Source organism: Panthera uncia, unplaced genomic scaffold (assembly GCF_023721935.1).
Source record: "Panthera uncia isolate 11264 unplaced genomic scaffold, Puncia_PCG_1.0 HiC_scaffold_587, whole genome shotgun sequence".
Lineage (NCBI taxonomy): Eukaryota > Metazoa > Chordata > Mammalia > Carnivora > Felidae > Panthera > Panthera uncia.
Window position 1 is genome coordinate 24,820 of NW_026059745.1, and position 11,669 is coordinate 36,488.

Below are 11,669 nucleotides of genomic sequence, written 5' to 3' on the forward strand. Positions count from 1 at the left end.
GAGTTGGAACCCAGCTGTAGACATCACAAAGGGAGGAGTCGTTTGGGTACTTCCTCTCCTGTGGATGACGATGCCGAGTGAAAACGGTCCCTGAATGGTTTCCGTGCTGCCCACCCAGCCGCCGATGGAGCGTTCCAGAGCCCTCTTGTGGTTTCTTGGGAGAAATATGTGCCCTGCTTCAGGTTTGAGGGGAGTTTTCTCTCAGCATTCTGCCTCAGTTTTACGCAAGTTTACTGTTCCTAGCATATGTTTCTTTTGTGGTTCATGTACCTGGATGCTGGTTATTGTAAAGTTTTAACAGAAAGACTTTGGTTTTGGGTTTTTGTTCAAAATGCTGCTATGTTTCAAGGGCTGATGTCAGACAACATGCGTTGTTTTCACCATCTTTCCCAGGCACTTCTATCATTTTTAAAAAGTAGCAATGAACATCTGGATGTTGATTTACAAAATATTTTAAAAGTAGCTGAAAAGTTGCTATCATCATCTGCTAATAAAAATGATAGCTCTGGGGCACCTGGGTGGTGCCCAGAGTTGAGCGAGTTGAGTGTCCAACTTGATTTTGGCTCAGGTCAAAATGGATCATGGGACTGAGCCCTGCGTCGGGCTCCACACTGATCGTGGAGCCCGCTTAAGATTCTCTCTCTCCCTCTGCTCCTCTTCCGCTCTGCTCGCACTCTCCCTCTCTCTCTATTAAAAGAAAAACCCCACAGCTCTGGCATACGTGTAGTCATAGAGGCCTAGGCTCCCATCAATAGAAGTCTAGGGAATTCCAGATAACATACACTGAAGAAAGACACTAAGAAATGTACTTAATATTCTTTTTTTTTTTTTTTTTTTGATTTTTAAATGTTTTTATTTATTTCTGAGAGAGAAACAGAGGACGAGCAGGGGAGGGGCAGAGAGAGAGGGAGACACAGAATCTGAAGCAGGCTCCAGGCTCTGAGCTGTCAGCAATGAGACCGATGTGGGGCTCGAACTCTCGAACTGTGAGATCATGACCTGAGCCAAAGTTGGAAGCTTAACCGACTGAGCCACCCAGGCACCCCTGTACTTAATATTTTCTAAACACAGGCACCAAGACTACTACCCTACCTAGGTGGAAAAGTGAAAATCCGGAGGCTATTCTGTTGAACACATTACACATGCATATAGACTGATTATCAGGAATGTAGGTTTATTTCATTAAAAAATAAAACGAAAAGATACATCCCCCAAAGACAGTACTGTATCCTTTAAAGCAGCAGCAATCACAAGGCACATATGTACGAAATACCTCAAGCAAAATAGAAACTAAACATTAAAAAATATGTTATTTAAAAAGATGTTGAAGACCATTTGTTAATATGAACACATATTATAAAAATGGCATTATTACTTTTTTTTTTTTTTTTTTAACAATTTTACTCCTTTACCTTTACTAAGAGAAGAAACAACGGTGTAATAGTTACACACTACCTTGTGGCACACGGCACAAGAAAAAACAGATAGCTAAAGTCCAGCTTAAAAATTTTATTTTTAGTGCATTCACATTTTTAGATATTTGGAATTCATAAGCTGAAAATAAAAATAATTTTCCTTCGCTTAGAAAAAGACAGTAGTTATATGTCCTTAGGCAAACCCACTCTACAAAAAAGGAATACATTCAAGATATTCTAAAATATCAAGGACATGATTTCTATTCTGGGATCGTCACAGTAACCCTCCTCCTAAAACAGATTAGAAGTCAACACACAATAAATGTGAAGGTCAATTATATTAAACTAAAATAGTATTTGATTTAAATTATTGCTCACTTAGGAAATACAATGAGTAGTCATTCTCCAGTTAGGGATGCTAAGGTAAGCTGTTAGAAATGTATATAAAAACTCTAGGATTCAAATATAATGAAAAGGTTGTCGCAACAGCACAAAGAGTGCTTCCTTACACATTAACCACCACTGGGCTTCACGGGATGGAGACCGCGTAAGACGTGGCTGAATTAGATCCTCACAGATACGCTTTGTGTCCTAGACGGTGAAGTGCTCCTCTAAGCTTTAATGCTGCAGAGATGCTTTGCTAGGAAACGTTAGGAGTGCTCGCACAATTACTGTTAGAGGGAGAAGAGATAAACTGAAGCTCCATTTTTAAACGGCAACAACAAACGAATATAAAATACTAGTATAATAAAACATTTAAATAGTACTAAACCGCACAATTTAAATATCGGTTATATGCTGTCATTAGTTTTCTTCTTAAAAAACCAGTTCCTGGGCTTTTAGGGGTGTGTGTGTGTGTCTGTGTGTTTAAATAACCAGCATCCTCCTCGTGGCGGCCCGCCGAGTCCACACCCACGTGATTGGTCGGTGGCCACCCCGCCAGGTACCCGCAGGCCTCTTCCAGGTTGCTCGGCGGCAACTGGGAGACCTGCGTGTGCCGCACGGCGACTGTCCACCTGGCCCTGGGACCCGCCTACAGCAGCACGGCCTGGGCCACCTCCTTGATTGTGCGTGCGGCTCTCTCCAGCTCTTCGTCTGTCTGTTCCACTGTGACCACGACCCTGATGCTGAGAAACAAGGACACAGAAAATCGTCAAAGGAGGCTGTGCCACCTGTCACGGCATGGCAGAGCCGAGCGACTGTGGCAGGGACCCTCCGCCCGCAAGCCTGAACCCTGACGGGCCATTTACAGAAGTCTGTCACTTGAGGCCCGACTGCAACCTTGTGGGGGGATCTGGGTGCCAGGGACTCTGGGTAGGAGCACCGGGCCCAAGGCAGCAATTCACGTTTCTCAAATCAGGGAGTGTTTACATGCTGACGCTCACATTTACAACTCCGTGAGTCGTGTGCAAGTTCTAGAATACTCGGAGGCAAGGCAGACATTTTTAAGTTTTCAGGAAACTGAACACAAAACAGTATCAGCTCTCCTGGGCACTCCTCCCTCTTCTCTCCCACCCCCCCTGCAAACATCCGGACGGTCCACTGGATACTTGCACTGAGCTGCACTGTGCTGGGCAGGGAGCACTGAGGGAACAAAGCAAGCAGGGACCCTGTTGTCCTGAGACAGAAGACGGCACCTTGCCTGGGCACAATCAGAACGGGGTAGGCTCGTTAAGCCATTCAGGGCTGCTGCCCGTGGTCTGGCCCTCCAAGTCCGCACAGGCTCAGACTCCAGTCTCCCGGGTCCTCCCTGGGCCTTCCTTGCTCTCCAGCGTCTCTCTCGTCTCCCTCAAGCCTGTGTTCTGTCTCCCCAGATGCACCTGAGGGTCTCCACACCACTGCACAGCCTGCCGGACGCTGGCGTTGACAAGCCTGACTGACACACTCGATCTTCTGGGCTTGGCTTAAGTATCACCTGCCCTCGGAAGCCCGAGTCCCTTCCAGGCCAGAACGAATCGTGCCCTCCCCCTGTGACCTCACGGACCTCATGCTGTGACCCTGACACTTCATGCTCTGGGTGTCTACCTCCTTTGACTATATTTTAAGTGCTACTGAATAGCACCGATTGTAAACCAAGAGTCAGGGTGCCCTCCCCCCACGCAGGGTTTCTTGAAACTCTCTAGATTTTCCCCACTGTTGCTTTTTCCCTGGGCAGTCTGGGAGTGTCTGCACTCTCAAATGCACCCCATGGCGTTCCAGCCAGTGGCCGGATGTGCCCCTCCCTCAGGATGGTCCTCCCGGTGGACGTGGCTGGCACAGCCCGTCACCTTCGAGGTGTGACAGACGCACATCTGCTCATCAGAACCTCGGCCGCCCCCGTCCAGTCCTGGGATCGCGGACACCTCTTCAGGTTAACTGGGAGGGTCCGGCGAGTCCTGGGGGGGGCTTTACAGGTAAAATCTGAAAATGGCTACTTTAAGAACAGGAAAGAGGATGAACTACATTTTAGCGACACACTTCCTTATCCTGTGGCAGCATTTCAGACGTTTTCGCAACAGAATACGCTTTATAGAGTTTTTCAAGTAGCAAAAGCAAGAGTCACGTCACATTTGAACGTCCACCCACCTCGGCGGAGGGAGGCACTTCTCCTCTTTCTCCAGGTAGCGTGCCTGAGTTAACGCGATGCTCCTGTCCATGCACTGCGTGAAGAGAAGGGACACGTTTGCGAGCTGGGCCGCAGACACGGCGGGCATCCCGACGGGAGGTACTCTGCAAGGCCATTCTTAACCGCAGGTTAGTTCATTTTCCCAGTCACAACAGCGAGAAGGCGGAACGCCACAGACGTGCCCCCAGCGGCACCACCACCTTCCGCGCCTCCGCCCAGACCTCCTGCCGGGCGTTCGCTCTGCGAGGCCCCGTGAGTGGCCCAGGCCGTGTGGCCGTCAAGCACTGTGAGTGAGACGCAGCCAGTGCCACGGAGAGATGGGACTTTTCCTTTTCCTTCATTTACGTTTAAATAGCCACAGAGGACTAGGGGTTTCCATTTTCAACAAAGCACAGTCAGGACAAGGGCAACAGTACCAGCAAAGCCCCGTAAACTAACCAAAGCTGAACTTGGTCGTAAACGGAGGACGGTTTCACAGCCCAACAGCCTACACTTCAGGTACCAGCAACTCCTCTGACGGCCGTGGGCACCTCTGCCCAGGCGCTACCGGGCTTCAGGGTCTGGTGTCACCCACGTTTTGCACAGCTTCTCCACACATTAACCACTTGTTGATATTTTTACAAAGCTAAAATATACTCCTTCAAAATTAAGGATAAAAATCTTATCGAAGTAATGGTTCATCAGGGTTTCTTTTTGGGGGATGAAAATATTTTGGGCTGAGGCAGGGGCACAACCTTGTGGTACATTAAAGGCCCCTCAACTCTATCTTCTAAAAGCGAGAAGTTTCTGGTATGCGAATTGTATTTACAAACAGTCAGAGGGGCGCCTGGGTGGCTCAGTCAGTTAAATGTCCGACTCTTGGCTTCAGCCAGGTAATGATCTCGCGGTCTGTGGGTTCGAGCCCCGCGTCATGCTCTGTGCTGACGGCTCAGAGCCTGGAGCTGCTTCCGATTCTGTGTCTCCCTCTCTCTCTGCCCCTCCCCCGCTCACACTCTGTTTCTCTCTCTCAAAGGTAAATGAGCATTAAGAAAACTAAGGAAAAAAAACAAAAACAGGACAATCAGAGCAGGGGTGGCCTCAAGGAAGGAACCGCTGCTCCCAGGCTGGGCAGTGAGGGAGTCTGCTTGAAGAGGGGCCGTCCCGACCGCTGCCGGGCGGGTCTCCCTCTGCGGGAAAGACGGGAAACGGCAGCGGGCAGCGCGGCCAGACGGATACGGATGCTCCGTCTCAATGTACTTGGAGAAGTTAACTGCCCGAGAACACCCGGACCGGCTCTGATCCTAGGCCTGGCTAAGAAACGTCCTAAACCATCGCTCTTTATAAAAACAGTGTCTCGTCAGGCAACTCAACAAGAACTTAGCGAAACCGGGTTCTGCAAAGCTTAAGTGAGAGTTCCAACGCCACAACCATCCCTCTCAGATACGGAACACGGAGTGTGGAGCGGAGCTTAGCGTGGGGATGCAAAGACACCGCAAGACCCCGCGTTTCTGCACAAATGCGGCTTCCGGACCGTGTTCGCGCCCCTCCCCCGAGCCCTGCCCGCTCTCCTTCAGCTCTCCCCAGGATGTCCTCCGGCTGGGGCCTCAAACGGGGTCCGGCATCGGTGAGCTGTGCAGACTGTCGCCTTCTCCTCCGTTCTGAGGACGGGCCCCCCTTCCGTCGCCTGCCCTCTGCAGTGTCTCTGACTCAAGGAGAAGGAGGCCCCCACAGCCACGACGTCTTGAGGACTGAGGACGGGGGCTCCCGTGGCAGGAGTGCGGCCCTGGCCCTGCGGCGTGAAGCCCGTGTAGAGCCGTCCCGCGGGGGCCGGAGGAGGCGCGGACCCCGTTTGAGGCCCCAGCCGGAGGACATCCTGGGGAGAGCTGAAGGAGAGCGGGCAGGGGGGGGGGGGGGGGGTCCGCGCGGGGGCTCGAGGCCCCGACAGGCTGCTCCGGGCTGCGTCCATCACACCAGCGGGCACTCCTGCTGAGAGCACAGGCTGGGCCGTCACATGGAGCTGGTGTGACCGACCTGACTCTGCCTGTGGCATCCACTTAGCCTGCGTTTATCGTACAAAGCTGTCGCGGCGCGTCTCTAAGAGCCCTAACCTCGAGGATGCCGTCCTTTCCCTTCGGCCCGTACGCACATACGTGACATCGCAGTAAAAACGCGGACGGGGTGAGAGGCGCCAGCGGGAGGTCAGTTCCCGTGAAAGAGAGTCTGTCTCTGTCGAGTTCGCAGAGCCGCACCCGGGGGGGCCCCTGTGGCACCTGGGCCCTGGGGAAGGGGCGTTGTGCCAGCCGGACTGCTCATCACCTCACACGGTTCCTGAGATCCCCTGAGCTGGGGATCTCACGTTCTGGGTCTGGTTCCGTTTTATAAGCTGACGGACTCCAGAAGGCCACCAACTGCATGAAGCCCCCCACCGACCTGTCCTTCCTGATGGCGGCTTCACACACTGGAGGAGGGAGGGCGGCTAAGAAGCCGAGATCGGCCTCAGCCCCGTTCTCCATACCGACCAGCCACACCACCGCGGAGAGACCCGACCTCCCGGCCACGGTCAGCCAAGGGCACACGACAGACAACAGCCATCATCCTGACGTCCCGGTGACCTCAGGGCAGAGCCCCTGGAAGGGACCGCCAGGACAAGCAGGACGAGAAGGCAGAAAGAAGCCTGCCCCATTCCCAGGCACATGCTAGCCGCACTGCAGTCGGGGGAAAGGCAGGGCCGTCCCAGCACGGGTGCTCGTGGGGTCCCAGGCCCTTCCATCCGAGCGTGAGCACGAGCAGCATGCGGGGGGGGGGGGGGGGGGAGAGGGCAGGGCTCCAGGGAAGGGGCCGGTGGTCTTCCCCAGGAAGCCATTTCTTAGTTAATAATGAAGTTACAATTAGTAGTAAAATCACTTTCAGGAGACACAGATATTTAAATCAACCTCCAAACTAGGCCTGGTGAAGAAGCGATCTTTCTTCCTTTCCAGTTCCAGTCTCAGCTGCGTTGGGGGTTCACCCCAGACGCCTGTCCAGTGCTGCCTGTGACCAGCACTCATAATGCCATCCCCACCCACAGGTATGAAAGCCTGGCTTTGAAAATGCCGTGCGAACGGGTTTTCTGGAAGGCTAATTATGTAGAGTGCAAGGAAACTGTATTTGATACAACAGAGCACAGAACACGACAACTTCAACGCGAGCGGAACCTGACCGGGCAGATATAGTGTGGCCTGTCAGCACAGATGTGTCCCGAAGGCCCGGGGACCAGAACGGTTCCACAAGAGGGCTGCGTCCCGGGGCAAAGAGATCTTTCCTAAGACAGGACACAGAAGACGCTGCTTGGGCTCGGGGTAGAGCTACACACTTACGTGATTCACAATCTCCTGAAGAAGTTTAACATCTTCTTCTCGAGACCCAGTGCTCTCTTGTAGCTGCAGGTGAAATGCGGGAGAAAATGACTCTCCCACCACTTTTAGCCCAGAAATGCTGAAAGGAAACACACAGCGTAAGTCCCTTCCGGGTGCAACGGTGTCTCGCAGAAAAATAACTACGAAGTCTGCATTCATGAGCGGAGCAGAACCCTGTGGTTTTCCCAGGAGGCGTCACACGGCGGGGCTCCGATCCCACAGAGACAGCAGGGATCCGTGCTCCAGGCGGAGCTCCCTGGTGTAGACGCCCCTGCCCCTGCAGGGCCCGCTGTGAGTTGGCGGGAAGAAGGCTCCCTGTCCTGGCGGACGTCACTGGCTCACACAGCACAGAAAACAGGAGTCATCCCCAGGCTTCCACCGGGAGGGGAGGCCCGTGGGCCCTGCTCCCGCCTCCCCGCCTCCCCAGTTCTGGCGGCCCCTCCTCACACACCCGCTGGGTCCCGAGGCCTGGCCCTCACGCCCTCTCCTCACCTGTCCCTCGCTCTGTCTTCCACTGCTGGCTAGTAAGCCGGGTCCGGTCCCAGGATCACCTCCTGCGGCCTCCCTCCCAATTCGCTCCTTTCGGGAAGCGTCTACACATTCATCTTCTATTACTCTGCCTCCTTCACGACTACTTACTGAGACTGGTAACGTTTCCTTGCTCATTTATCTTGTCTTTCATAAACGATAGAGATGAGTTCTAACACTAAAGACGCTGCATCTTGACCACCGGAAGTATGATCAGATTACGAAGTTCCTTTCTTATTTGCATGTTTACTGTTAAGTTTTACTTGGATTATGATTATCTTCATTTTAGGATTAATAGCACGGACATCTGCAGCTTCTCAGGGAGGGAGAGAGATTTCTTTAGGCGTGAAATCTCGTGTTTTCAAATCATTATTACAGACGTCATGAGACCCGCACATCAGGTTCATTTACAGTCTGTGTTTATCCTGTGATGATAACAGTTTGATTTTTGACCCACCTGCTAGACTGACTACAAATGGTGGCATATGACTGTCGGAAACTGAGCTGCACGTTTTAAATTGCCTTCATTACCCAGCTTCCCTTAGAAAGATCTGCTTTTCCCTCAGAATATAATGGGCGCAAGAAGCACTTTCTAGTACACGGATTCCTTCAACATGTTTAGGACTCAATGAGCTTTCCGAAATGACCGTGTGCCAAGTATCAAGGGAGGTGCGAGAAGCTAACTTCACTGGCCTTTCAGACCACCAACCAAGACCGGTAATCTGGGTCTCCTTTCCTTAAATGTAATATGTGCTACTAGGCTTCTCAATAAACCAGGTAGCAGCACAGTGTAGAAAAATACATCATCAAATAGGGGTTTACTCCAGAATGCAAGCACGGTCTAACAGGAGACAATTCTAACAGTGAAATTCAGCATGAGACAAGTCTATGATTTTTTAAAAAAGTCTCCAAGTCTAGGAATAATCTGATCAATACCACCTACAAAAAAACCCGTAGTGCAACATTTCGTACTTTAAAACAACCAACTGAGCTACCCATGCGGCCGTGATGTTTCACACTTAATGAAGAAAGACTTTTAGGTTGGAAATGACAGAAAACGTCTATTACTACTATTACAGAAGATGTCTAGCAACCTAGAGCAACGCAATGAAAGAAAAAAAGAACTAAGATGTTTAAGAATTTGGAGGAAGAGAGAATAATTGCCGCAGACCATAGGACCTCTACATACATCATCACACACAGAATGATACAAACGTCTAGAATAAATAAGAGCTTGGAAAGACTGCTGGAGATCAGATCATGAGGACACAGCACAAATGCCAGAGAAGACTGGCTACCAGCTGGCGGGAAGGTGGGGTCACGGGAAAGAGGCAGTTAAGAGAAGAGAGGACAGAGCGTGCTTGAACGCTAATCAAACCGCTCGGAACGGGTGACGGCAGAAAGGGGACGGCCGAAGGCGCCGAGTCCTTACGGAGGAAGAGCTATGACTGCAGGAGGCAAGCCTCCCAGCCCACCCCCCGCCCCCGCCCCGGTTGTCACACCAGGGAGGAGCGGTGTGGATGCCTGTGTGCGTGCACGTCTGTGAGGGAAGATGTGGAGGTCTGAGTGACAGCGTGAGGCCGGGCTGTCTGCCAACACCAGGCGCAGGGCAGACAGGGATCTGGGGGCTTCGGAGGAGAAGACGGGAGGGCGGAGGAGGGCTGGGCTTACAAAAGGGGCACACTGCTACCACCGGACAGAATGAAGGGCACTTCGGTTGGTGTTCCTGAGTCTACAGTGGCTCCAGTGTGCCGTGTTGGCACATTAACATTTCATAAAGCAACGTAACTGGAACCGACACGAACAATGGCTCCCAACCATAAATCATGCAAGAAGAACTTCTGTTACTATCGTGCAGACACACCCAGAACGGTAATTATTTCTGCCCCTACTTCATCTGGAACAGCTGCGATCTGCTCATTCATTCACTGTCCTTTCCTTTTAGAGAAGCTTCTAGTTCCCACATCTGGCAGTAAGTGGGACTTTCATGACTGAAAAGACACGTTTCCACCTTGGGAAAGACAAAAGGAAACACCTGGGCGACTGAGATCATTTTCGGTAAGACCAGAACTCTGCCTGGAGGCGTCACCTACCTGAATTTTTTCTTGACGCCAGAGCAACCTTAAAGAACTACTCTTGTGTCATTAAGACAGACACAAGCCAACACTCATATGGTTCATTTCGATTTCACTTGTTTTTCTTCACTTAAAATAAACCTTAATAATTTTCTAAAAAGTATGGACGATATGAACCCACCCACTGTCACCTAATGACGCAGCATATAATGATATCATTTATGCGTACAGACGAGGAAAGATTCTCCATGTTGACCCGAGTTCTTACTGGTGACAGCGCGTTTGGTGCTTATCTTCACCTCTGTCCCTTATATAGTGCTATCGCATTAATTAGCTTGTATCCCTTTAGAAAAACAAAGTCACGGTTCGTTAAGGCAACAACAAAGCGGCACCTGGGTGGCTCAGTCAGTTTCGTGTCCGACTCGATTTCGATTTCGGTCCAGGTCACGATCTCATGGCTGTGAGATCAAACCTCACGTTGGGCTCTGCCGCTAAGCGTGGAGCCTGCTCGGGATTCTCTCCCCTTTCTCTCTGCCCCTCCCCCTGCTTGTGTGTGCTCTCTCTCAACAAATTGTAAGTAATAAAACAACAACAAAACGATGCTCTGGTTTCAGGCCCACAAATTTGAAAGAACCGAGTTCCTCATTTCTTAGCCGCGAGTCAAACTGATCCAAGCCTATTAAATACACTCAAAACCAAAGAGGTGACATTCAAAATTTTTCACTAGTTGTTTAAACGTGGTACAGACTTTAAGTTCATTGAAAATATAGTTAACTTACCCTTGTAGAGCTTTATGGATTCGTTTGCACTTTTCCCTCAACACTGAAAAAATACCTGTGTGAAAAAAAAATATTTGGAAGATGTGATATTACTAATCTAAACGTATCTCTAAAGATGTTTAGTGTTCAAGCTCATCAACTTAAAATGCGGCCACCCCCCCCAGACAGGAGCGCCTCTGGAGGCCCCGGCCCGGTCTCGGCGTGCTGCCCTCACCTCCTCGCCCACTCTGAGCGCAAGCTGGGGGAGGTTTCCCGCAACAGAACGAGGGCTCTCGTTCCCATCAGGAGTCTGTAAATAATCTAAGAATAAAAGGGTACAGATATAGTACTTATTTCTGGACCCTTAACGATTTGATAAAAGAGAAGACGCTATACTACCGTTTACTATCTTTTCTTGGACGTTTTCACCTCACTCACGGAAAATTAAAAAACTAAAACATGTGACCAAGAGGCACTCGTGCTGGGCCTTCTGACAAGCAAGCCAATCGATGTGCACGCAGACACACGTTTCCTGATTCTCTGAATTAAAACCAATGTTAAACATTTAGAGAGTTAAAGGATCTTAAGTTTAGAAATACCGGGTTAAGGCCTGCTTTTCCATTTGTTTCAGGCTCTGTGAGGAGGTGCCACCCCAACCTAAGGCCACATTTGAAATGTAATCAACCTGGCCTAATAAGGAAGCTTGAACGGCCGGTGAACCGGATTTGGCTTCAGTACCAAATAACGAGTCAAAGGCTGAAGGAAAAACTGGGTAAGCTATAAATTATGTGCAGGGGCACCCGCAGCAGCACACTTCAGCTAACTTCTCTAATGACAACAGGCCTGGAGCTGACCCCTCCTCCTGGAGTCTCCGCCCATCCGTCCAGCCTGGGAGCCGGCCCAGCCCTCCGGCC

The 11,669-nt window shown here is 50.8% G+C and overlaps 1 long non-coding RNA gene across 1 annotated transcript; it reads right to left on the reverse strand.

The window, feature by feature from the left end:
* Positions 1-970: 970 nt before the first annotated feature.
* Positions 971-11,547, reverse strand: LOC125918233 (uncharacterized). The gene is made up of 4 exons (XR_007456404.1): positions 10,777-11,547; positions 7,356-7,473; positions 3,981-4,054; positions 971-2,542 (listed from the first exon to the last, which is right to left on the reverse strand). It is a non-coding gene; the product is annotated as an uncharacterized LOC125918233 (long non-coding RNA).
* Between the last annotated feature and the right edge of the window lie 122 nt (positions 11,548-11,669).